The following is a 27,482-nucleotide window of genomic DNA, read 5'->3' on the forward strand; positions in this document are numbered from 1 at the left end:
TCAAGTTATTATTTTAAAGCCTGAGAAAGTTGAGGGTTTTGAGAATTTATGGTTTAATTAATATTACAATAAATACTTGTGCTCTGTCCTGTAGCTTTTTGTCTGTATAGATTATGTAACCCTTCAGGAGGAACAGGAAACACCACCCTCCACTACACATCAACAATTCTGTCGAAGAGAGAATAGAGAGCACCAAGTTCCTTGGAGTTCACAACTAGTGACCTATCATAGGCACTCAACATCTCCTCACTTGTCAGGAAGGCGCAACAGCGGCTGCACTTTCTGAGAAGACTGAAGTGGGCAAGGCTACCGGTCACAATTAAGTCAACTTTCTATAGGAGGTATATTGAGAGTGTCCTGCCCACTGCATCACAGTGTGGTATGGTTGCTGCAGAGAAATGGATCAGAGGTCAATCCACAGGACCATAAGAGTAGCAGAGAGGATCACTGGAGTCTCCCTCCCCGCCCCCCCACCCCACAATCAACGAGATCTACTGGTAACGGTATAATTTTTCTGAAGAGGACCTCTTCCACCCTGCACACAGTATCTTTCAGCTGCTTCCATTGCGGAAGAGATATAGGAGTATCAGATCCAGCAGCATCAGGCTGAGGACAGTGAAAATGCTGAACAACCAAAGGAACTGCTCACACTAACCATCTGAGACTTTCATATTTATGAAACAATAGTTATTTATTTATTGTAAAGATGAAATACTTGCCCTGCATATGTATTGTTCATCTATATGTGAGTTATGTCTGGTTGATTGTCTACATGTTTTGCACCAAGGACTGGAGAATGCTATTTTGTCGGGTTCTACTAATACAATCAGGTGACAATAAACTTGAATAAATAAGTTTCTGATTTTGTATTGGCAGTAAAAATCTTTGTTGTTTATTCAGTCCACATCTTAAAGGACAAGGCAGAGACCTGCGATTTTTATTAACAAACATTGGCAGTCTGCCATGCATTTCTTCTTCATGTGGTCAAGTGTAGCAGTGACTGGAAACTGAATGACCAGCTATTGCCAAACGACTACCTCTTGCCCCAGGAACTTGCTGGTGGTTAATGGTCTCGTCTGATTTTGCATTCCTTATCGGGGAATGAAAGAAGAGGATAATTTTAGATTCACATTCCATTCTGTGCTGAGATAGCTAAGTTCCAGTTAACTCTTTTCTATGTAGCCAGCTGAGACTAATGTAACCCAGAATTAGCAAGCCACATTGGAAACATGGAGCAGTAGGGAGATAGAGAGAGGTGCAAAGCTACTCTTTAAGCTTTAGTACTGCAATTCTAACTACAACTCCAGGTGATATCACTGCTGTGGCATGTGCTTGTGATCCTGACTGTTATAGAGTTGGATTCCTGTCTCCATATTCTGAGGGGGCCAGCAGCAGAGAAATTTTTCATCTGTGACTATGCCGTTTCTACTGAAACTGCTGTTCAAGGGCATTGAAAATCTAAGATGGCAAAGTCTCTTCATCTCCTTTTATAGTTCATGGCATCAGGCTTTGTAATGATCATAAATTTTGAAGAGCGTGGAGCTGGTGAGTTTGTTGTGTGGTTTATGTTGTTGGGATCGAGTCATTTAGAGACCATGATTTCATGTGTGTTCTCTGGTGGAAATTTCTCCCATATTGCCTGGAGAAAACATTTGAAATATCTGTCTATAATTCTAATTAAAAGTGCTTCATTTTCTATTAATTTTGATCAAATCATGTTTTGACTTTGTTTATTTCTTCACAGTTCAAATTAATCGTTCTGAAAAATGCATTTTGCTTGCTGCACTTTCATGTAGCTGGATGATCTTGATATTGGATGATGTATATATGTGAGTTGAGAAATATTTTAACTTGAAATTTAATTTGCTGCAAATTTTAGTGGAAGTTTCTAATGGTGTGGATGTTGTTGTTTATATTTGTAATTTATGGGATAGTTTCACTTCCTGTACTTTGAGTTATTGTGAGATGATATAGGGTCTGCACATACTTTGTTGTTGATGGTCTTTTCTAGTTGCATTTCAAGATGGATCGGAGGATAACAAAATATTGGTGCTGGAAAATAGATAACTTCTAATTTCAGACAAGTATAGCAGAATTGAGGTATGGAATAAATATCTTAAGGAAGCCAAAATAGTGAGTATAGAAACAGAAGAATAAGATATATGAACATGTGGCTAATGGGAGAAGAAATAAGAGCAAGAGTAGGCCACCCGGCCAGTCGAGCCAGCAGCACCATTCAATGAGTACGGCTGATCTGATGATAGCCTCATCTCCACCTAACTGCCTTTTCCCTATATCCTTTAATTCCGCTACTATGTAAAAAATTTTGACTTAAATATATTATCTGAGGTAGCATCCAATGATTCAATGAGCAATCGAGTTCCATAGATTCACCACCCTCTGAGAAAGCAGTTCCACTTGATCTCTGTCCTAAATCTATGACCCTGAATCTTGAGGCAATGTTCCCTAGTTCTAGTCTCCTCCACCAATGGAAATAACTTACCTACCTCTATTTTAACTATGCCTTTCATCCATATAGTTTTCTTTAAGATCATCTCTCATTCTTCTAAATTTCAGCAAGTAAGGTACCAGGCGACTTAATCTCTCCTCATAGGCAAACTCTCTAATTTCTGGAATCAACCTGGTGAACCACCTTTGCACTGCTTCCAAAGTCAGTTACTCCTTCCTCAAGTAAGGAGACCAGAATTACTTGCAGTACTCCAGGTGTGGCATCACCAATATCTCCTAAATTCAATCCCTCGAGCAATGAAGGCCAACATGCCATTTGACTTCCTGATAGAGTATGCAACCTTTTACGATTCATGCCCAAGCACTCCCAAGTCATGCTGAATTTGCTTGCCATTTAAATAATAATTTGATCTTTCATTTTTCCTTCTAAAGTGGATAACCTCATATTTATCAACATTGTAATACATCTGCCAAACCCTTGCCCACTCAATTAACCAATCTATATCTCCCTGCAAACTCTTCGCATCCTCCACACAATTTGCTTTTCCACTCAATTTCATGTAATCAGCAAATTTAGATGCCCTACATTCTGTCCCCTCTCTCAGATCAGTAGAGGAAGGATGGTATAGGAAGGATTGCTGAGACTTTCAGGGCAAACATGTCCAAGCAGGCGGGGCATTGCCCCTGAATTTGAATGGGGCTTGTATCCTTGTGGGGTTGTTCACAAATGCTTTTTTTAAAACTTTATTTAAAAGAATTTAGACAACTTACAATCAAACATGACAGAAAAAAAAACAATTTTTTTGTATATATATTTCAAAAGAAACCAAAAAAACCCAAAAATCAAAAACCCTGTCACCCTCCCACCCCTTCAGCCAGCCCCCTTAAGGGGAGCCAAATATAAAGATAATACAATGATTATAAAGAATATTTCAAAGTATTTCTAAGTTCATCTATTCCAAATATGAAGACCACATTTTAACAAAAAAAATGAATAATTATCATGCAGATTACATGTAATTTTTTCCATAATAATACAATTTCTCAACTCATTATGCCAGCGTGTTATATTAACCTCCACATTATCCTTCCAAGTACTAGCTACACATTTTCGTGCTACAGATAACACTAGATGTACAAATGCAATTTGAAATTTATCCAACCCTAGTCCTTTCAAAGAAACCATATATCCCAATAAAAAGATGATTGGGTCTAATGGTAATTTAATGTTAAATAATTTTTCCAAAGCCAACCTAATTCCTTCCCAAAATGGTTGTACTTTAAAACAAGACCAAACAGCTTGTAAAAAAGTTCCAGTACATAGTCCATTTCTAAAACAAGAATCCAAATTACTAAATCCATATTTTTAAAATTTCTCTGGAGTCAAATATAACTGATGTAAAAAATTATAATTAACCATTCCATAACGTACATTTGTCACTTTAGTTACACTATCAGAACACATAACCTCCCAATTATCTTCCGGAAAAATATAGGTTAAATCACATTCCCATTTAAGCCTAGATTTTTCTCATTCCGGTTTATCCATACTATCGTGTAATAATTGGTACATATCTGAAATATAACCTTCTTAGGTACAAAAAAAATCAAAGACTCAAATTTCATCAACATGGGTAAATTCATCTCTTTACCATAATTATCTTTTATTAAAGCTCTGAGTTGATAATACACAAACAGAGAATTTGCAGATATATCAAATTTCTCCCTCAATTGAAATTGGCCTTCTTCAAAACAGTCCTGAATTATCTTTATGCCCTGAGAATTCCATCTCTTTAAATGATTATTAAACATTGAAAAAGGAATAAGCTGGTTATGATATAATGGGGTTTGAATTGGTAATTTACCCTTTGATCCTAAAATCCTATTTCTTTTAACCCATATCCTTAACAAATGTTTTAATACCAGCATATTATATCCCCGCAATAAATCCACATTCCACTTAAATATAAACTGATGTATCTCAACTTCAGATGTACAAGCCATTTTCACCTTTGCCCAACTCGGAGATTGGTCCACATCCATCAATCTACTAACAAATTTCAATTGAGCTGCATCATAATAATTTTGAAAATGAGGTAACTGCAATCCCCCTAAAGCATATTTCCATGTAAGTTTATGTAAAGCTACTCGGGCCAATTTTCCTTTCCATAAAAACTCCTGCACTGCCCTATTGAGATCCTGAAAAAAACCTTTTGAAAGTAAACATGGTATAGACTGAAACAAATATTGAGTTCGAGGAAAAATATTCATTTTAACACAATTTACTCGACCAATTAATGTTAACAGCAAATCTTTCCATTTAATCAAATCCATTTTAATCCTTTTTAATAAACGGACATAATTCAATTTATATACAGACTAGTAGTCTGTGTTTACTACCATTCCCAAATATTTAATTCTATCTGACCACTTCAATTTTATAATACTTTTATATTCTGAATAATCTCCATCCCCAACTGGCAATATTTCACTCTTATCCAAATTTACTTTATATCCAGATGGCTCTCCAAATTTTAACAAACAATCTTGTAAATATTTCAAAGACTGTTGCAGTTCTGCCAAATATACCAGCACATCATCCGCAAATAAATTAATCTTATATTCATCCTCCCCAATTTTCATTCCTTTAATCTTATCATTCTGTCTTATTGTCTGAGCTAATGGTTCAATAGCCAATGTAAATAAGGCTGGTGACAATGGGCATCCTTGTCGAGTTGAACACTAAGTTAAATGATAAGGAAATTTGACCATTTGTCACCACCCTAGCAGTTGGATTTGTATATAAGGCCTTAACCCAGCCTATAAAATAAGGGCCAAAATTAAACTTCTCTAACACTTTAAACAAAAAATTCCACTCGACCCTATCAAAGGCTTTTTCCGCATCCAGCTCAACCACCATTAGATGGTTGGGTTGCTGTCTAAATGCATTGACTAATGTTATCAATCTAAGAATATTATCCAACGCATTTCTATTTTTAATAAAACCTGTTTGATCTATATGTATCATCTGAGGTAAATATTTGGCAAGTCTATTCGCTAACACCTTCTCTATAATTTTATAATCTACATTTAATAAAGAAATATGCCTCTGCGAAGATACTTTCAATGGGTCCCTATCTTTCTTAGGAATCACAGTAATTATAGCACTTGAACAAGATTCCGTTCACAAGTGCTTTTGTGGACACTGGAACACAAAGAAAACGTTGGGGTGGGTAGGTGCAATTAGATATAGAATATAGATATAGAACAGAGTTCGTATGTTCCTGTCAGAATTACAGGTAAGATATACAGAAGGCATATGGAACCTTGGTTTTCAAGAGATATTGAGACCCTGGTTAAGAAGAAGAAGAACGGGAACATTGCCTGAAGAGGGTGCACAAAATCAGTGAACCGGTGCGGACTTGAAAGGCCAACATGTTTCCGCTTTGTAAATGGCTATATGGTTAATGTACTGTTAGTGCACTATGCAGAGCAGAAGTGCATGATAAGGCACATGTAAAAAATGCATACAGGAGGGAGATTGTAAACTTGGCTGAATGGTACAACAACCTTACATCCAATGTCTCCAAAACCATAGAACTGATTGTTGACTTCAGGAAGGGAAAACCAGAGGTATATGATCCAATGATCATTGAGGGATCAGAGGAGGAGAGGGTGAGCAAATTTAAGTTCTTGGGATTCTCTGTCTTGGAGGATTTTTCCTGGACCCAACACACAAATGGCATCATGAAGAAAGCATATCAACGCTTCAACTACTGAGGAAGTTTGCGGAGGTTTAGCATTACATTGGAAACAGTGACAAATTTCTACAGATGTGTGGTAGAAAGTATGCTGATTGGCTGCATCCTTGTCTGGTATAGGGACACCAATGCCCTCAAGTGAAAAGCCTATATAAGGTAGTGGACACAGCCCAGGACAACATGGGCAAACCCCCCCACCACCATTAAGAACATCTACAGGGAATGCTGCCATTGGAGAGCAGCACCAATCATTAAGGATACACACTACCTAGCACATGCTTTGTTCTCACTGCTATCATCAAGAAAGAGGTATAGGTGCCACAAGACTCGCACCACCAAGTTCAGGAACAGCTACTACCCCTCCACCATCAGACTCCTCAACAACAAACTCTATCAGGGACTTGTTTAAGGACTCTTATTTTTGCACTTTATTGATTTTTTTTCTTTCTATTGCACAGAGTTTTTGGCATTTCTTTATTTACATGTGTGCGTTGAGTCCATTTTTTAAAACACTGCCAATAAATGGTAATTCTGGCTTGTCCCTTGGAAAAAGAATTTCATGATTGTATATGATGTCATATATGTACTCTGACAATAAATCTGAATCTAATTTGGATCGCTTTAGTGCGAAAGGCAAAATTCAGATAGAATTTTAAAAATGTGACCAGACTTTTTGAGCCACAACGTAAATACTCCATATAAAGAAGGAACAGCACTTGTCCTAGTCTTGGAGAATGTTGTCAGGGAAATAGTTATCAGTGGGGAGAGTATTTTGGAGATAATGACCACAACTTAATAGTTGTGGGTAAGAATTGTCTGCAAAATTAAGGTTCTGAATTGCAGGAAGGTTGACTTCAATATCGTGACCAATCCTGGTAGAAGTAAATTGAAAGTAACTACTTGCAGGTAAGTCTATATCAGATAAGAGGAGAGAGTCATACAAAGTTCTGTGCCAAAGTAAGGATATTAAGTACAAGGTAAGGATATTAAGTCCATATCTAAAGTTGAATAGAAGGGGGAAAAAAAATAGGAAGCATGTGACAGGTATGGAATACTGAAAACAGGAGAGGCCTTTCCAAAATATAGCAAGGGTAATGGGATGCTTAAAAAAGAAATTAGGAGAGAAGAGGTTCCAAAGCATACTATAAGTATATTAAGGGTAAGGTTTCTTGGGAAAGTGTAGAGTTCAATAGGCAGTCTGTCCATGGAGGTTAAATTAATGCGCTGGATGGGTCACGTCTCCAGAATGGAGGACCATCGCCTTCCCAAGATCATGTTATATGGCGAGCTCTCCACTGGCCACCGTGACAGAGGTGCACCAAAGAAAAGGTACAAGGACTGCCTAAAGAAATCTCTTGGTGCCTGCCACATTGACCACCGCCAGTGGGCTGATAACGCCTCAAACCGTGCATCTTGGCGCCTCACAGTTTGGCAGGCAGCAACCTCCTTTGAAGAAGACCGCAGAGCCCACCTCACTGACAAAAGGCAAAGGAGGAAAAACCCAACACCCAACCCCAACCAACCAATTTTCCCCTGCAACCTCTGCAACCGTGTCTGCTTGTCCCGCATCGGACTTGTCAGCCACAAACGAGCCTGCAGCTGACGTGGACTTTTTACCCCCTCCATAAATCTTCGTCCGCGAAGCCAAGCCAAAGAAAGATTTTCATTATGAGAAGAGGATTGTAGTTGGAGCCTCGGGGACATTGAAATTTTAAATCATTTTATTATTAAAAGGGAGGTATTAGATAATGTAGCAGGCTTAAAGGTGGATGAATCCCTAGGTCTGATTATATTTATCTCAGGCTACTATAGGGGTGGGGAGAGAATGCTGGAGCCCTGACAGAGACTTCTCATGGTCTGCTGGCTGCAGATGACTGGAGGGCAGCAGATGTGGTGCACTTGTTCAGAAAGGTAGTAAGAATAAGCCAGGTAATTCAGAACTGAGCATCATGTCTGTGGCAGAGAAGTTATTGGAAAACAAATCTGAGTGACAGGATTAAAGTTAGAAGGGCAGTCATTAATTAAAGATGGTTAACATGGCTTTATTAGGAGGCAATAAGTCTGACCAATTGCTGGAATATTTTGATGAGATACATTGTGTTGATGTTATCTGCATGGACTTCAATAAGGCCTTTGACGAGGTTTGTCCAGGAAGCTGAACTCATGAAATCCAAGGAAATTTGGCAAATTTATTTGATAATAGGGAGGCAGAGGATGATGCCTGAGGGTTGTTTGGTGATTAAAAGCTTGTGACCTGTGGTATATCACTGCAATTGGTGATAGAACCCTTACTATTTGTTGTACTCGTTAACAATTTGAATATGAATATAGGAAGCATGACATGAAGAATAGTGTGTCATTGATAAAGGGAAAATATTTGTAGGCTGCAGGATAATATTGTTCATTTGGTAAAATGGGCTGAGCAAAGGAATATGAAGTGTAAACTTGATAACTGTGAGATAGGAAGATGAACAAGGTAGGAAGTATACAGTGAATGGTAGGGCCCATGGGAGTATTAAAGAAAAAAAGGCCTTTGTCATACAAAGTCCAAAGATCCACACAGGCCATCGTTAGGTGGTTAAAAAGATATTAAAATACTTACCTTCACTGTCCAATGCATATATTTCAAAAACAAGATGGTTATGTTACAACTTTCTAAAGCATTGGAGTTTGTACTATGTACAGGTTTGGTCTTAACATGAAAGGAAGAATATGATTGCAGAGGAGAAATTATAGAGCAGATTTACCAAGATGTTGATTAGGATGAGGAGTAAATGTCTAATTTTCAACATACTCAGCCTTTTGCTCATATTGCCATTGTACATCTGCTCAGAAAGAGATTAAAGATTACATTTCAATCCTCTAACCATTGATAGAACTTCAAAGAGATTTAGGGTGCTAATATTCGCACTTTAGCTCTGTCAAACTCGCTGTACTTCCATGTTTTATTTTACTCAGAATTGGCCTAGTTGCATTTTACCACTTTCAGTCTGAGTTTAAAGATTGCAGTCTGCTCAGATACTAAGTTAAATCATAAGTTAACTATAGACTATCTAAATCTGGCCTGAGCCCTTGAGCTTACCATTTTTTTCATACACTGTGTAATCATCACTGTAAATAGATAAATGTCAAGCAGCCTGTTAATCTGTTTGAGGATGTAATTTCAAATAAATGGAACTGAAAATTACAACTTTCTGAAAGTTACTTTCCTACCAAGCGTATCATTCCCGATCTGAGTGAAGTACTGAGCCAACATGGCAAGATATAGATTGATCCAACCCAAACCTGAATGCTTATCTGCCTGGATACCCAAACTTGAAATATGTATTTCTGCATTAAACTTGTGCCGATTGACCCAATTAACTTATGGTTGAGCTTCCATTGGTGGCCATGTGTTCAGCTGTCAGAATGCTAGCTTCTAAAATTGGCTTCCTAAATTTCATGCCTTTATTCCATTCCTTCTTTCGGGAGCTCCTGAAAATATTTGGTTAAGTCGTCAGATATCACTTTCTGTGGAATAAGGTGTGTTTCACAATCCTATGACTCACTTGGGTTGTTTGCAATGTTGTAGTTTTAGTACACACATCTCTTATTTTGATCTCCACATTGTTTGGTCTAGTATGAACCTGGGCAGACCTGCCCAGTCAAAGGTGCAGTCATAACCATGGTTTCATTTTCCACCTCCTATCATTTCAAGCATTGTTTTCCAAAATCTCATGACTAGCATTCACCTGTAATCAACAGTGCAAAAAAAATGGTAATTAATTAAGATATGTTGTTACTGGAGTAGTAATTCACAGAGGGTGAACCATGGAATATTTAGATTTAAAATTTAGTTTGGAAAATGAGTAGCTGTGATCAGAAATAATGATAAAAACTTTTGGTGAGACAGAGAATATGGATTGTAGGTTTCCTTGACAAAAGGACTCAATTGATTAAGTGAGTATTTTATGAAAATCTAAGTCTCACCAAAATGGGAATCTGTTCCTATAGCAGTATGTATGAGACATACATCACTTTTTCTGATAATTGTGAATGTTACAGGTACATGCATCATGTTAAATAAAAAAGGAGCTATGGGCCAAGCTGAGTTTGTTTTGTAGTAAATAGCATGTCAAAGGATTTTGCCCCTGACACTGCTGTTGACTCCTCTGGTTGCCCCTCTTTTTCACCCCCCTTGCTTTCATCAGTACAAAGTCACTTGCTCTCCTTTGATTTCAGCACCAAGGTAAGATCATAAACTTGACACACTGAAAAAGGAAAGAAGTTTTAGCTTAGTTAAAGAGATTGATCTTGATCATTCAAAATACTCCAGCTTCAATCCACCCTTGGAGCTGTGCTAACTGCAGTAGGGCGTCAGTTTGTTGTTAGGATTATACAAAGAGTGCTTAAAGTGTTAACCTTCCAAACCTGCTTGTAAAGAAATAGCAAGAGATTTAGCTGCTGTAACTGGACCTGCTGTACACACATCTATTTAAAGCCACTGCTGCTCCACTTGGGCAAATAGAGATGCAAACAACATTTTTTTGATACTTTATTGCCTCTAAAGTGATTTGGGATGTCTTGAGGTTTTGAAAGAGATAATATAAATCCAAATTGTTTCTCTTCCCTGTCTGTTTAAAGATTTTTGTCAATTGCCTTTTACCTTGAGTTCTGTTGAACCTCACATTCACCTCAATTCAACAGCAACACAATATCTTCTAAAAACTTCCAATAAAATATTGATGAACTCAGGTTACTGATTGGCTTCAGTTCACTGCCAAGCACGTGAGTGACAGCATTAATACCAGGATATATGCCGAACCTGTATGAAATCACCATCTTATTTCATGCCTGTGGAGCTTGGTAATTCAGGGTTAGTTAGGATGAGTGTGACCTTAAATTTTAAATCAATTCCAGCATGTGTCTAGGATGCATATCTGGGCAAACAGATGTTCTGGAGATGCATTGGGCCTGCAAAACCATAAAATGATTCCACCACCAGACATAGGGACTGCTCTCTTCATGACTCCTGTTTGCTCATTACTTCCTACTAATCGTCCCCTTGGCACATTCCCCTGCGCCGCAGGAAATTCCACACTTATGCTTTAACTTCTTTCATCATCACCATTCGGGGCCCCAAACAGGCCTTTCAAATGAAGCAACATTTCACTTGTGTGTCCATAGGTGTTATCTACTGCATCTGGTGCTCCCATTGTGGCCTTTTCTACGTTGGAGAGACTGAGCACAGACTGGGAGATCACTTTGCTAAGCACCTTCGCTCTGACGCATCAGTGACAGGGATCTTCCAATGGCCAACCACTTCAATTCCTTCCCCACACCCACGCTGACATGTCTTTCTATGGACTTTTGTGTATTGTCCCACAAAGACCATGCGTAAATTGGAGGAACAACACTTAATTTTCCATCTGGGCACTCTCCAACTGGATGGCATTAACATCGACCTTCGGTTTCTGCTAAACCACTCTCTGTTCTCCCTCCCTTCCCTTTCCTTTTGTTTTCTTTCGTCTAGCTCTTCAGCCCCTTCCCTCTCCATTCACAGAGCCATCTCCTGCTTCCTGGTGTGCCCTCCCTTCCTTATCCACCTATTACCTCCTTCCTTTGGGACTGTGCTTCTCCCCTGCCCCTCCCCCACCCACCATTTTGTTCGGGCACCTGTCTACATTTTTTCACACCTTGATGAAGGGCTCGAGCCCAAAACATTGGTTATATATCTATATATTTGCTATATAGAGTACACTGTTTAACCTGCTGAGTTTCTCCAGGATTGTATTTTCACTTCAACCATGGCGTCTGCATTGTGTTTTACTAGTATAAATATTATTCTGTTTAAGTTTGTAATGTTTAAGGAGAGGGTCTCGGGGAAAACTGAAAGCATCCAAAATATTGCATTTCTCTGTATAACTCCTCTCCAAAGTTATACCTGCAGTACAGTGTGCAACAATGAGATGACATTAATACGGTTCTAAATGATAAAAATGATGCGAGCAATAAACACAAGTTGAATCATCAAGGAGCTTAGAGAGCTAGGGGCAGGGCAGAGGAGGAAGGGATAAATAGAAGAGACTGTGGTAAAGGCAGAATGGAAGAGTTGAGGAGTTTGGGGAATGAAGGGACCCATTACTGAAAGAGAAGCGTGAGATGAGAGAGAGAGAGAGAGAGAGAGAGAGAGAGAGACCTGGGATTGTCAGGAACAGAATGGTGATTGGTGGAAGGAGTAATTAAGATAAGGGGTAGTGACAATAAAAAGAGGAGTAGCTCAAGTGGAGCAGCCAGTGGAGAGTGGCTCAGGGTAGGAATGGGACATAGAGGCTTCGGCGAGTGGAGGCTGAGGATGAACTTGATTCTGATAAGGTAAGATCTTTGAATTTAAATTAGGAAAAGTTAATGGTGACAGCAGCTAGGGCAATCATCTCTGATTGCAGGATGTCAAAAATCCGGGACACCACAATTATCCCTAATGATTACATCTGCAAGAGGTGTATCCAGCTGCAGCTCTGGGGAGACGGTGTTAAATGGAGCTAGATAAACTTAGGATCATTCAGATGGCATAGGCAGTGATAGAAAGGAGCATCAGGGAGATGATCACCCTTAAAAGTCAGGAGACAGGTAACTGGGTGACTGCGAGGAAAGGGAAGGGGAAGAGGCTGACAGTGCACAGCACCCCTGTGGCCATTCCCCTCAACAATAATTTTACTGTTTTGAATACTGTTGGGGGGACGATCTCGTAGTGGTCATGTTTCTGGCACAGAGGCTGGCCCCTCGGCTCAGAAAGGAATGGGAGTGAAGAGGAGAGCTATGATAATTGGAGATTCATTGGTTAGGATAGCATATAATAGGTTTGGTGAATGTGGTTGAGGCTTCTGGATGGTATGTTGCCTCCCAGGTACCAGGGTCAGGGAGGTCTCTGATTATAGCATTCTGGAGGGGGAGGGGAAACAGCCAGATGTTGTGGTCCACATGGGGACCAATGACATAGATAGGAGTATGGATATAGTCCTGAAGAGGGAATATAGGGAGTTATGAAAGAAGTTAAAAAACAAGACCTCAAGGGTAGTAATATCAGCAGTGCTGCCTGTACCATGTGCCAGAGAGAGTAGGAACAGGAAGTTGTGGCAGATGAATATGTGGCTGAAGAGTTTGTGCAGGAGGCAGGGGTTCAGATTTCTGAATCATTAGTATCTCTTTTGGGGAAGGTCTGTCCTGTACAAAAAGGACAGCTGCACCTGAACTGAACTGGAAAGGGACCAATATCCTGGCAGGCAGGCTTGCTAGATCTTTTAGAGAGGGTTTAAACTAGTCTGCATTGGGGTGGGAATTGGAATGTGAATGCAGCGATTAGGGTAGAAGGACAAAAGCATGATGCTATGTGCTCTGAATTGGTGAGGAAAGATAGGCAGGGGACAAAACATAAATGTAGCCAGTTAGATGGGTTGAAATGTGTCTATTTCAACACTAGCAATATTATGAATAAAGGGGATGAACTTAGAGCATGGATCAGTACGTGGAACTACAATGTTGTGGCTGTTACTGAAACTTGGCTAGTGGAAGGTCAAGATTGGCTGATGCAGGTACCGGGGTTCAGGTGTTTTAAAAGGAATGGGATGAGAGGTAGAAAGGTGGGGAGGGGGGAGTAGCATTATTAGTCAGGGATGGTATCACAGCTATGGAAAGGGAGGATGCTGCAGAGAGAGTGTCCACTGAGTTGGTGTGGGTGGAAATCAAAAATAGGAAGTGAGCTATCTCTGTGCTGGGAGTAGTCTTTAGGCCCACAAATAGCCTTTGGGACACTAAGGAGCAGATAAACAGGCAGATTTTGGAATGGTATAGGAAATACAGGGTTGTATTTATGGGTGATTTCAACTTCCCTAATATTGACTGGCACCTCCTGACTGCAAGAGGGATAGATGGGGCTGAATTTGTCAGGTATGTTCAAGAATTATTCCTGGCACCGTACGTGGACCAGCCGACGAAAAGAGAGGTAATACTGGATCTAGTTCTGGGTAATTAACTTGTTCAGGATACTTGATAGAGGTCTACGAGATTATGAAAAAGATAGGAAGGACAGCCAGTTCCTGTCTCTCAGGTCAGAAATATCAAACACCAGAGGACATCTGTACAAAGTTAAGGGAGACATCGGGTAAGTTTTTTTACACAGAGAGTTGAGAGTACTTGGAATGCCTTGCCAGGGATGGTGGTGGAAGCTAAAGATTGGGGTCATTTAAGACACTCTTAGACACATGGATGAAAAAAAAATAGAAGGTTATGGGGTAGGGTGGGTTTAGTACTTTTTTTTAAAGGTATATATGGGTCAGCACAACATTGAGGGCTGAAGGGACTGTACTGTGCTGTAGTGTTCTATGTTATAAGGGAGAGGGTGGAGAGGTACGAGAAATTGAGTAAAATATCAGAGCATACAGGAAGCTGGAGCAGAATCGAGTACTGCAGAAAATCAGAGAAAGCATTGGGGAAATGAAGGCATGATGGAGAAGTGTGGGTATTGGATCAGGAAAGTGTGAGGAGACCGTGGATAGGGTATAGTGTACAAAGAGAGAGTAGAGGGATGTGAAGTCTAAAGTAGGATGATGGCGGAATCTAGGAAGGCAGGTGCATAGAGCATCAGTGGGCACCTTATTCACACTCTTCATGTCTGAAATCTTTTGTGATAGAGAAAGGGTAAGGGGAATACAGGAATAGTTAAACCTCCAGGAAAGATCAAAGTTCAGGCAAATAATTTCAATAATCCTTTGAGAGATAATGATCATATTTGAAGTGTTGACCAGATTAGTGACTAAGGATTCCAATCTACTAGGGTGGATTTAAAAGATCTTCGGAATTTTAAAAAGGGAGGAAATTTAAACTGCAGAGCTTACTAATATTTATTTACCCCTTAGCCAGTATATTGTCCGGTAATTTATCTCATTGGTCAATGTAATCTTAAACTTTTTTTTGTTTGTATCAGTATTTACTCAGGAAACTGGCATGGTGTATAAGGAAAGAACAAATTAACCAGTAGTGGCACGGAACATATAAAGATTAACAAGGAGGAGGTGCTTGACTGCCTTACAGCGAATAAAGGTAGATAAATCCCCAGGCCTGACAAGATATTCCCCAGGAAATTACAGGGGCTCTGGCAGAAATATTTAAAATGCCCTTAGCCATGGGTGAGGTGCAGGAGGATGGGATGCTAGCTCATGTTATTTTGTTGTTTAAAAAAAGGCTCCAAAAGTAAACCAGGAAATTACAAGCCACTGAGCCTGATGTCAGTAGTAGGTAAATTATTGGAAGGTGTTCTGAGAGATGGGATATACTGCGGTCATTTAGTGATGAACTAAACTAACCAGTCATTGTAGTTGAGTTAAGACCAACTGCCTTACTCAATTCTGATGCATGTTTTTTAAAGCACCCACACTCCTGACAGCCTTCGCGATGCTCAGCCCAGATATGACGGTATCTCTGATGACTCACAGCAAGCTTGGTACTCCAGGGCTTCCTGTTCTTGCTGACTCAGATCTCCGTGAGTCAGTTCGTTATTTAGCGTGGTTCAGCCCACTACAAGTATTCAGTCAGCCAAGGGCTGGGTCATGTTTAACAAATCTAGAGTTTTTTGAGGACGTTATCAAGAAAGTAAATGAAGGAAGAGCTTTAGTAAGACATTAGAAAGGACTATGACAGGGTTTCACATGGGAGGTTAGTTCAGAAGGTTCAGACACTAGGTATCCATGAGAGGTTGTAAAATGGATTCAAAATTGGTTGAATGGGAGAAGACAGAGAGTTGGAGTGGATGATTGCTTCTCAGAGTGGAGGACTGTAATTAGTGGTGTGCCTCATGGATTGGTGTTGGGACCATTGTTGTTGGTTGTCTGTATCAATGATCTGGATGATAATGTGGGAAATTGGATCAGCAAGTTTACTGATGACACTACGATTGGAGGCATTGTGAACAGTGAGGAAGGCTTTAAAAGCTTGCAGAGGGATCTGGACCAACTGGAAAAATGGGCCAGATAATGGCAGATGAAATTTAATGCAGACATGTGTGAGATATTATATTTTGGAAGGACTAATCAAGGTAGGACATGTATAGTAAATGGTAGGGCACTGAGACGTGAGGAGGATCAAAGGGATCTGGGAATACAGATACATAATTCCCTGAAAGTGGAGTCTCATGTAGAGAAAGTTGTAAAGAAAGCTTTTGACCTCTTGGCCTTCATAAATCAAAGTATTGAGCAGGAGTTGGAATGTCATGGTAAAGTTGTATAAGATATTAGTGATGCAGTTCTGGTCGCCAAACTATAGGAAGGATATCAGTAAGATTGAAAGAGTACTGAAAAGATTTACTAGGATGTTGCCAGGTCTTCAGGAGTTGAGTTTCAGGGAAAGATTAAGCAGGTTGGGACTTTATTCCTTAGAATGTAGAAGAATGAGGGGAGATTTGATTGAGGTTTACAAAATTATTAGGGGAATAGACAGTGTAAATGCAAGTAGGTTCTTTCTACTTAGATAGAGAGAGACTTTAAGAAAGCCTGCTCTTTTCATGGTTTCACCTGAAGACACAAATACACCGACCAGTAACTGAAGGGTGTTGCTATTCAACTCTTTTTTTTATGATCTGCATTTACAAGTTATGAGTGAAACATCAAATGCTAAGAATTTTTTTTTAAATGAAAGTGAAAAGTTTTTTTTTCAATTTGAGTCAAATTGTCTGGTGGACAGTCAAAATAAAATAATTTTTAGGTGTGCTCTATTGCCCAGTAAAAATGCTATTAATTCACCATCTGGACGATTGAATAGCAGGCAATGATTCCTGCAGATTTATCATCTGCTTTGTCCTATCATCAACGCTATGTATTTTTACTCAGGCAGTGATCATGAAACGAAAGGCTATATTGTTGGTTAGCTAGTTGATACACTAGTTTTAACAGCTGAGAAGGCCATTTGAAGGTGGAGGCACTGCAATTTATCACAGCCACTGTGGTGCTTTTCTTCACCCTCACATCCTGTGCAGCAGTTTAAGTTGATTGTTTTGTGGACCCCACATTCTGTTTTTCCAATCATGATTTCATTTGCTGAAGGGATGAAGTCACATACATTGAAATACCTTTTATTGCACAAACAGATATTTCTGCTCTACAATTCATACTGACTGATGCTAATAAATAATTGTAATTTCACTTAGCTGCCATATTCCTTATCAATCCTTCTCACTCCCAATTTAAACTAACTTTGAATATTGATGTGCTTTTGCTTACAACTAATATGGCTTTTACATAATCCATAAGAATTTTTTCTCTCCATACTGTTCAAGATCTTTTACATTTAATCAATTATCCCATTGTTAAAAGCTATCAACTATCAGAAATAATTAGTTTGCATCTCTCTTGTCCCATCTCTCTCAGAAGCTCCATCATATCATTTTAAAATTTGTGTAGTTTAAAAAAAACTACAAACATCATTCTCTGATAGAAACAGATGTAGAGAGAAGAGTTGGATGGAGAAATAGGATATATGAAGAAAGCAGGGCAAGTGGCATAGAGAAACCAGGCAAGAAATTATTTGCTATCTTTTATTAGTGTAAAAGCAGTATTGTGGGACACTATGAAAGCCACATAAAGGCCAACACTGTCCTGTTTCCTGTGCAATGTTATACAATGCTTTCCATTGATATATTGAAAATTATCGCAGGTGCCAGCACTCAACTTAGCAGGGGAAATCTTCACTACTAGCTCCTAAAAGGTCTCGCTACAATGGAAGCAAGACTCTTCCAGCTATGGGAAGTATTGCTTTTGGATGAATGGATTCTGTGGTGATGGGATAGTGGAGGATGTGGTTAGAAAGTCCTCCCAAGGGAGTCAGGAGTGGGACAAACTGGTGAATCATAGTGGCTGCAGGAGGCACTTTTTATGCAAGGGTGCTACAGAAATTCTCTGGGGCTTCAGTCAGATGTGTCTAGCAGGAAATTGCCAAGCAGACGTTTATAAGGAAAAGCACAGAAATGCTGGAGCAACTCAGCAGCTCTCACAATGTCCATAGGGCCTGAAATGTTGGAACTATATCTTTACCTCCGATGGATGCTTTTGAGACCTGCTGAGTTCCTCCAACATTTCTGTGCGTTTTTGCTACAAATACAGCATCTGCAAACTTTCATGTTTCACAAGGACCTGACTGCACTTTGAGAAACTTGCTCTTTAGGTAAATGTCAGTGTTGAAGTGATTCTGAAGCAACTTTTTTAAATTTGATGTACTGTATATTTAAATGCAGGATCGGGGGAAGGAACAGGGGTTGAGCTGCATTGGAATGCTCTTTCAAAGATCTATCACAACATAATAAACTGAATAGCCCCCTTCTGTGCTGCACAGTAATATAATCCAACCTTAATTGTCTTGAGAGGATGTGGCAGTCTGCCATCAATAGAAATCTAGCACAATTGAGAAATTTACTCGCTCACTGAGTTAGCAAGGTTACTGGTTTCCCTTTTGTGAAAAATAATGAAATTATGAGATTTTTTTGATGAGATCAACTGCCCTTCCCCTGATGTATCATTAAAGTTGGGATGTGATAAGGGAATATAGCAAATATCTTTCGCATTGTTTGTGTGTGTGGGCTTTTGAATTTATTTGAAATAAGATTAATTATTGCATAACAAATAATTGTGTCTGATGCATTGCTCTAGGGATCTTCTATAACTTTTAGCTTGTTCATCATTCTTGGAATGTGTCCGTCATTTGAATAAACACTTGATGCATCTCTAAGAAATGTATATAAACCAATTACCAAATGATACTGATTCTGTGTGTATTTGATCCCTAAAATCTAGCAACCGTTCAAGAGACATTTAATAAACCATGATTTTTAAACTTTCCTGATATTGTTGGTTGGCTGCTCTTTACCAGTTGATTGGATGTGCACACAATGCAGTTGATGCCATGCAGTTTATTTATTTGCAGCCTGTTTCCATCTATTCCTCCAACCCTGGGCTGTTCTGGCTCAAAGTGTAGGTATGGCAGAAGAAATAAATTACTCCTTTCTTCTGCAGAAAATCAAAAGGTTCAGATTCCTCAGTGATCAAATGCAGCAAGTTATTAGTGATTCAGTGTGAACCCAATGAATATTATGCACCTCAAGATTACAACACAAAGATCTCAATACATCCTGGATTACTTTTATTCTATTGTATTAAACTACCCAAACTCTTTAGTTACATTCTCAGGAAACTCTTCTGTCGCTGAAGTTCTTCTATTAAATTCCAGCTTGTAAATCCTGAGTATCCTTGTAAACTCCTGAAATTAATGTTCAAACAACCATCTTTGGTTTGTAATTCTGTATGTAATCACCCAAACCCCTTTATTTAGGTAACTGACAGGCAGGGAACCATAATTGTCATAGCTTCAAACGGTCAGTGATTTCAAAATTAAATTGGTGCACAATCTGTAGAATCCAAATTCCAATCTGACAGAAACCCTGTTATTAATTGTACTATTGGATTGTGAATTGTGGAATTTTAATTATGTTGTGAGAATGAAAATCTTCGTGGCTACTTTCCAAGCGTTACTCAACTTAACTGTACAGTTACAGTTAGAATTTAGAATTATTTAGAACAATTAAGAATAACTTTGTAATATTACATTCTTCCTTCCTTTAAAAAAAACACTAGCAGTATCAAGCAACACTTTACAGGACTACTCCCATCCATGTCGATTGGGAAATTTTGGTACATGACTGGATCCCCTTAATTCTTGTGGAGCTACTGTTTCATCATCCTCCACACTGTGGCATGTCATATCTTCCTCCTCCTCCAGTATTAATGTGAGGATTGCCTGGGCTTCTAGACAAGGTGCCAAGTAACGAACAGACATAGAAGATTCCCATCCATCTGGGTACCTGATGTTTGCATATGTTGGATTACTGTCAAGGAGTTCAACTTGTTTTTGTTACTCCTCACAAACCTTCTTAGTAGTTTGGCTCCAGGGGTCATTAGCCAGAAAGGCAGTGAATTTCCATGGGATGAGGGGCATTGGATGACAAAACAAAATGTTCATGGGGTGTAGAATTTGTTGCTGAACACAAATGCAATCTTCAGTACCTCAGGAATCACTAGTTCCCAATGCTTCTCAGGCAGATTACGTGATCTAAAGGCCAAACAGACTGCCTTCCATATGATGTCATTGAACCTTTCCACTTATCCATTCCTGATCAGGTGGTATGGGATAGTATGACTTGTGGCAACCCCCTTCTGGGTGAGATAATCTTTCAGATTCTTAGACATGAAGGTGTGCTTCAATCAGAGTGTATGTAATTTGACATTCTGCAAAGACTAAATAGCAGAACCAGGCATCTAATCACTGTTGTAATATGCATATTGGGACATGGAAAGGCAAAGGGAAAACACGAGTATTCGTCAACTTCTGTAAGTAGATATGGGTTATGCAAAGCTGTAGGCAAAGGTCCCTTGAAATCAATACTAAGCTGTTCCATAGGTTTTGTTGCTTTGATAAGAGTCCCTTTTGGAGGGTAGTAGAACTGAGGCTTTAGTTCAGCACAGACCCTGCATGAAGAACATATCTTCTTGACATCTATATAAAAGGGAAGATTCTTTGTTCTAATAAATTGGAGCAGTTGTGTTATTCCTGGATGAATGTCAGCGAGTATGGAGGTAGTAAAGGCTGAACAAGTGTTCAGTGCCTGACTCAATGCATCAGGGCCACATTCTGTTTCCCAGGACAGTACTTTATTGTGTAACTGAATGCTACAAGTTCCAGCCTCCATTCTTGAATCTTTGTGTTCTTTATCTTTGTACGCTTTTTACTGTCAAACATAAAGACCACTGACCTCTGATCAGTAACCAAGCTAAAGTGGTGCCGTGTCAGGTAGTGGCTCCATTTGCACACTGCCTCAATGATGGCTGTCACTTCTTTCTCTATAATGTGGTAGTGCAGTTCACTTCCTTGTAGTGTCTTTGACATGAATGCGACAGGTTGTCCTCTTTGGTTAAGGAGAATAGAAATAGCCACATCTGATGCGTCACACTCTACTCAAAAGGTAAGTTTTCATTCACTGAGTGCAGGGTGGCTTCCTCCAATTCTGTCTTTAATAAGTTAAAGGTGTTCAAGGCCTTCTCCTCCATTGGAAACTTCTCTGTATTTACCATCGGTTGAATCTTGTTAGAAAACCCATGAATCCATTTGGCTTTAATGAGTGAACATCCCAAAGACCCTTTCTAAGGATCGCAAATTTTCTGGTGGAGGAGGCTCTTGTCGTGGATGAAGTCTCTCCAGATCTGCCTTAATGATCCCGTTCCTCACACAGTTTCCAAGGACATTAATGCAATTCACAGACTCCACAGTCTTTGAATTATTAAGTGTTAGGTGCCTCTGACTTATGGTCTTTAGAAATTTCTTTAAATTTTGATCATGACCCTCTTGTGTATGTCCAGCAATAGTGATATTATCAAAGTAAGGGAAGGCACCTTGTATATTTTCTTCTCTAACTTGTCCATAGCTCGCTGGAAGGTGGCTACCCCATTTGTGACACCAAAAGGAATCCTACAAATTTGGTATAAACGTCCATTGACTTCAAAAGCTGTATAACTTCTTATTTGATGTCTTCAGTGACACTTGGTGATTGGCACTTTTCAGGTCAAAGGTAGAGAACACGTTATATTTTGCAAGTTCATTCTCCATTTCATCAATTCTTGGCAAAAGGTAAACATCCATTTCCGTGAATTGATCACTTGTGAATAAGTCACACACACACTTGTGTTGGTGGGTAGGATCCTTCACCCCTACCACTTGGGCTCACCATGGTGATATGCACGCTTCAATTATGCCTTCTGAAAGTAATTGGCAAATTTCCTCTGCAATGAAGTCCTGATTATCTTTGCTAAAGTGTCTTGATTTGGCAGCAATTGGTTTACAGCTTGGTGATAAGTTTGGAAGAAAGCATGGCTCTTCTATTTTTGCTGCTGTCAGTGCGCAGTAATAATGAGCACCATTCACAGATGGCTCAGACAAGGATCCTCCGTATTCAAATTTCACACTCAGATGCTGGCCCTGGAAATCCTGGCCAAGATTTAAGTCAGAACATAGGTCCTTCAATACACCAAGTCATGTGGCAGCGTATGACTGGCTATTAAAACTAAGAGTTAGGTCAACAACAACATTTCCTTGGGAACTAGTGTGATTAAAGTTTTCTGAGCCATGGTAATGTCTTTACTGGATGGGTGAATCTTTAATTTTAGTTCCCACATGACTTTCTCACTAATATAACTATCAGTGCTTCAAGAATCCTACAGAGCACTTAACCTTTTACCATTCACAGTCACAAAGGTTGTGGCTTGAGCGAGTCCTTGTGGCACATTAGTTTGTGTAGCCAGTACCTGAAAATTGACCACTGTTGCCACAGAGCGTGCTGGACAGTTATCCTGTGAATGGTAAGAGAAACCACAGAAGAAACATTTCCGTTTTGTATTATAAGTGGCAACCACTCAAGAGCAACTGCAAGGTTATCGGACAGTTCTGCTAAAGAATCCTTCTCATGTACCTGTGGTAGCTGTGATGGTTCATGGTTCATTACTGCAGCTGTATGGGCCGCTGGGGTAGCGTATGCATCTTTATTGCCTTGACCTATGTCTAACGCAGAAGGTTATAAGCAGTCTGTAAGTCCAGTGTTTTGTTTTCGAAGATGCTGGTGTATTGCAGGAGAAGCAATATCAATGATGAACGCATAACACATTGCCTCATTTCCATGCTGCTCCATACTATGATCTCAAAAATTAGTTTCCCTTTAACTTTTCCAACTCCCTTAAGAAATCGTCTAATGATTTTCCTGGATTCTGCCACCTGGTACCCAGTAAATGTCTGGAATAAACATCATTGGGAGTCTTTACATATAAACTGTCCAACAGAGATAGGTGAGTCAAAATTTTCACATCTTTCTATGTATTTGAAAATGTTGCAACTCACTCAATCTAATAGTGTTCTGTACTTGTTCGATATCTTTCCCCCATAGTCGTCGATATAGTTCATGAAAATTGTACGCCAGTGTTGCCACTCCTTGGCTGCTATCAGTGAGCTGGGGTCGATGTCTAAGTATTTGGGCCTACATGCTGTCTCCATGCTTGATAGTTAAGTAAATGAAAAACTTGGTGGCTGCTCTCCAAGCTTTACTCAACTTAATTGTACAATTACAGTTATAATTTAGAATTACTTAGAACAATTAAGAATAACTTTGTAATATTACAAATTGTTAGTTTTTTTCTGCTACCCATTTTGATGTGATCATTATTGATGTGACAGTTACTTCTTGACTCCCCCTGTTTGATTTAGGAGGATTGGAATCTCAATATGCATTGGCAATTATAGAGAGCCTTGAATATGTTCCTGAACACTAACACCTGGTCTTGGATCTGAGCATTCTGAATTTAGTACTCTTTATAATCTCTTATCTGACATAAATAAAAAATCAAACAGGATGCCAAAACATGTCTGATGTCTTAGATTATCCAGTTTAATGTATTTGGGATATTTGTCCTGATTTGGAATTAATCCTGAAGTTATGTCTGCTTAAATCTCTCTGAACAATCTGACAAGATTTAAGTTTGATTGGTAATGGAGGAAGGAGGTCACAAAATCGCTGCCTGCGATGTTTGGCCCTATCCCTCAAAATGATTCCTATCTATGTACCTCACCTAATCAGGGAAAAAGACTGACCATTTACCTTATCTATGCCCACTGATTTTATATACTGTATATACTTGTGAATCTTTAAATTTTTGGGGCTAATAAAGGGGCAGGGGTCTACTTTTACACAAGTAAAACTTCTGAGGGGCTAAAATTCACACAAGAATTCAAAGGTACCGTGCCTGAAGCAGAAGTCTAAATGATCTCTAAATGAATAAAAAACTAAAACACAGCAAATTAATGTAATAATAGAAACTCTGGGCATCAAAACTATCGTAATACCCTGCCACCATCATAACCTACTTGCTGGCATCACAAAAACTTTAACCACAATTTCAAATTCAAGACTACAGTATCATTTTCTCTACTGCATTTTTTTTTTAATGCATTCAATGAATCTTATGCCACAAATTATCAAAATAAATGATGACAATAGAAATAAAAATAATTATCGATAGTTAGTTTTTATTCACAATATGCATGCAAAACAGTGGTAAACATTTACCGTAATAAAGTTTTCAAACACAAAAGTTCATGATGCGCTATCAATAACTTAAAAGACTGGAGTAACAGAGCAATAGGCTTTTATTTCCAATAAACCTGAAGGTCATCCTGTGCTGTCGCCCAGGCTTTCTGGGGTGGGGTTTGATGTTGGAACCTTTATACAGGATTAGAAGGGAGGAGCCATGGATTCAGTCACAGAAAGGGACAGATTGTGGATCGATTTCCAGTTTGTCAGGTTTCAAGAGTTGTTCCATCGTTGGAAAAAATGTAAATAAAATGGATGCGCTATCAATAACTCAAAAGACTGGAATTACAGAATAATAGGCTTTTATTTACCATAAACGAAGGTCATCCTGTGCTGTGACCCAGACTTTCTGGGAAGGGGTTTGGTGTTGGAACCTTTATACAGGGTCAAAAGAGAGGAGCCATGGGTACAGTCACAAAATGGGGCGAAGCCAGATAAATGAGCATACAGCAGTTTACCACAGTTCAATTAACATCAGCACTGAATAAAGTGTCATAATTATCAGGATGAATGATATCATCGTACAGATCATCTTCGTCTTCTTCATCTGTGCTGTTCATAGTCTGTGCTTCTTCATCATCTCAGTCATCCCATAGATAATCGCCTTCTGTACCATCCAATGCATTTGAAATTCCACATTTCTTGAATGATTTGACAATAATATCAGTTTTTATTTCCTTCCACGAATCAATGATCCATTCACAGATCTGATGCAATGATGGAGCCTGCATATTGCCTCCTTTTGTGTATGATTTTTCTCCATCACGTATCCAGTTACTCCTCCTCATTCTCATCATGTTCTTAAAAGGCCTGTTGATACTAGCATCCATTGGTTGCAAAATACTTGCAAATCCTCTGGGAATTATAGCCATAAGAGGGGTTTCTAATCAGAAGTCATCAACAACATTCTTCACTAGATGTACCCTAAGCTGATCACAGAGGAGCAAACTTTTTCTTGAATAGGCCATCACGTCACAACTTCCAAATCTCCTTTAAACATTTTCTACATCTACCTTCATCTATCCAGCCTTGTGGATGTACATAGATGGCAATTCCTTTTGGCAATTTCTCCTTTGGCAGAGATTTTCTCATAAAAACCGCCATCATTTTTAATTCAGTACCATTGGCCATACAACAAAGAACTAAAGGAAGCCGAATTCTCTTGTGACCACTGGTTTTCACCAATACTACTTTTTCTCCTTTTTGGTTCACTGTTCAATTCTCTGGCATGCCAAATGTAATTGGTGTTTCATCCATGTTCCCAAAGAAACAATATTTTATCATCCAGATCAGCGTTTGTGAAATCTTAGTTCTCTGCTGAAGTGTGGTCATAGCACCTCATGCACTATCCTGCACTTACTATAAAATTCAAAGTTCTTCTCTTCCTCGCTTCCTTTCATGCATAGATTCGAACGGCACCACGAGTAATACATCTTCCATCTTGCCGATTTTCAGTCACCCACTCAGCAACTTTTTTTCCCCAATTGTAGCCACTTGCTAGATTTACCTCTGTCAGGACACTTTCTTTTCAGCATGGTCTAAAGTTTGTTTGATATCTTTCTTCAGTCTCTCACAAGTTTCTCTGATACATTGCTCTTACTGCTTCACAGTTAAGTCTTTTCAGCAATTTTAACAACTTGTAGTTTTAATGCTGCCTTATATTTGTAATTACTGGTGAGCATTTTGAAACAAAATGGAGGCTAAGTTTTGAAACCACGAGTTTGAGAGGTTGTGCTCCTTCCTTGCGCTGATACCGTTTTTACATGCAATATCTGGAATATGTGATGTTTGGGCCAAAAAAGTGGGGGGGGGGGGTTCTACTATTACACAGTATCCATGATTACATGAGTATGTATGATACTTTTGCAAGGGGAACCTGATCCAGGGAAAAAAAAGCCCCAGCCTATCCAATATCTCCCTATAACTGAAACATTCCATTCGAGATAATGTCTTTTCTTCATCCTTGTCAGCTTCAAGTCAAGTCATCTTTATTTGTCGTTCATACCATGCTCGCATGGTAAAGATGAGATAGTGTTTCTGCAGGACCACAAAGCATATTTACATAAATATAGGTTAGAATAGAAGTTCAATTAATTTATTATATTAAATATACAATATTAAGACTTTATACATTAACAGTTCACAGTACCCTATCCCCAAATGTTCTGGGAGTTCAATCTGGATGTATAAGTCCGAGTACTGCAGTACCTCCTACCAGATGGTAGAAGGAAAACGTTTTCATGAGGGGTGTGTGGAGTCCTCCACAATGTTTATTGCCTTTCGCCTGCATTGAGTGTTGTAAATGTCCTTCATTTAGGAAGAGAGCCCCCAATGATCTTTTCCACTGATTTCACTATCTTCTGCAGGGTCTTGCGGTCTGAGGAGGTACAGTTTCCAGGTGGTGATGTAGTTGCACAAGATGCTCTCGATACATCCTCTGTAGAATGTAGTGAGAATGGAGGGTGGGAGATGAACTTTCCTCAGCCTTCGCAGGAAGTAGAGGCACTCTTAGGCTTTCTTGGCTATGGAGCTTGTGTTAAGGGATTATGTGAGGTTCTCCGCCAAGTGCACTCCAAGGAACAAAGAGCTAATGACATTCTTCATATAGCTAGATAACCAGAACTGCACACAATGTAAAAATTTAGATACTTGAGACGCTTGCATCCAGTCATGTAATTAACTCTTGGTGGAAGAAAGAGAGCTTCAAAGGTGGTTTAACCAAGCATAAATAGCAAGAAGACAAAAGAGAGATCAGTATAAAACTGCTTTTAAGTTTTTTTTGCTATTGGGAAAACTGGATTAGAAGCATGCTCACTTGCCTATCACTTTTTGCAATGTGACTGTCCTTTAGTCATATCCACACACAATAACTTAGCTCAGAATTAAATATCAAATGGAATTGATGGTGTGTTTCAATGCTAAAATTAACTTTATTAATACAAAGGTTAATGCAGTTCCCATTGTCTGGAGCAGAGTTATTGATTGGATGTACTGAGGAAGAAGCTATTTTTCCAGTACTTTACTGTGGTGTTATTTCTCTAATAAAC

The 27,482-nt window shown here is 39.1% G+C and overlaps 1 protein-coding gene across 3 annotated transcripts in view; it reads left to right on the forward strand.

The window, feature by feature from the left end:
- Positions 1-27,482, forward strand: part of LOC138741100 (ubiquitin carboxyl-terminal hydrolase 2-like) — a 180,773-nt gene that overhangs the window by 28,046 nt on the left and 125,245 nt on the right. Inside the window, exon 1 of one of the 3 annotated variants that reach the window (XM_069894658.1) lies at positions 19,911-20,105. The exons of the other annotated variants lie outside the window; for them this stretch is intronic. The gene's annotated coding sequence lies outside the window, so the exon portion shown is untranslated. Of the gene's footprint in view, positions 1-19,910; positions 20,106-27,482 lie in introns of those variants that run through there. 3 annotated transcript variants of the gene reach the window in all.

This window comes from Narcine bancroftii, chromosome 8 (genome assembly GCF_036971445.1).
Source record: "Narcine bancroftii isolate sNarBan1 chromosome 8, sNarBan1.hap1, whole genome shotgun sequence".
NCBI lineage: Eukaryota > Metazoa > Chordata > Chondrichthyes > Torpediniformes > Narcinidae > Narcine > Narcine bancroftii.